Source organism: Myotis davidii, unplaced genomic scaffold, assembly GCF_000327345.1.
Source record: "Myotis davidii unplaced genomic scaffold, ASM32734v1 scaffold917, whole genome shotgun sequence".
NCBI lineage: Eukaryota > Metazoa > Chordata > Mammalia > Chiroptera > Vespertilionidae > Myotis > Myotis davidii.
This window is the reverse complement of record NW_006288251.1, coordinates 484,053-485,148: the sequence shown is the minus strand read 5'-3', so window position 1 is coordinate 485,148 and position 1,096 is coordinate 484,053.

The following is a 1,096-nucleotide window of genomic DNA, read 5'->3' as shown; positions in this document are numbered from 1 at the left end:
CACTGAGGGTCAAGCCCAAAACCTGGGCATGTGCCCTTGACCGGAATCGAACCTGGGACCTTTAGTTCTCAGGTCAATGCTCTATCCACTGAGCCAAACTGGCTAGTGCTGAAGCAACATTTTACTGATGACTTTTCAGTTTTCCATTTGTCTTTCATTCAGTTGATGTAGCACCCATTTCCCGTCCTTTAAAATATTCCCTATTGCTTGTAAACAATCAGAATTTGTTTTCTGAGCAACGTTTAATCTTTCTGCAAGTTGTTTTTGAGTTTGGCATGCATCTTCATCCAATAATGCTTGTAATTGTTGGTCTTCAAACTTTTTTGATTGACCTGGATGTTCTTTGTCTTTCACATAGAAATCATCACTTTTAAAGCATTTAAACCAGCATTCACAAGTATCTTGAGATGGCGCATGTTCACCATAAGCTTCCCGAAGTATATGACAACTTTCAATTGCACTTTTCTTCAAAATAAATGAATTAAAACTTCCCCAAAATGCTCTTTTTTTTGGAATGAAATTCCACACGTTAAGCATAAAATATCTATGATGTTAACACCTTCAGAAAATTTGACATATGAAGTTTTGAAGCTTGCTGTCAATACAACAAAATAGCAAACATATCAAATTGCATATATATCAACATATGTGTAATTCCATCTATTGAAAAAAAATCTGCATTATTAACCTGTACAACCTGGTATGTTTCGGGGAAACTAACAAATTAATTTATATATAGTTTGTCTTATGGTAATAATTGCTATGACAAAATTAGAATTGTATGTTGGGTGGAGTCAGTTGCAATTTTATATTGTGTTATCAGGAAAGGGTTAGTGATGACACATTTGAGAAGATAACTGAAGAAAATAAGGAAGCAAGCCTTGCATACCATGCAGATATTTAGAGGAAATTGAGAGAATGTCAAGAACAACAAATGCCATGAGGTGGCAGCATGATTGGGGACAGGTGAAAGGAGATGTAGGAGATGAAGCAAAGAAATGGCAAGGTCCCATATCATGTGCGATTTTGTACACTGCGGTAAAGACTTTGGCCCTTAAAGTGATTTTAAAACACAATGGAGAGTTTTGATTGGCGT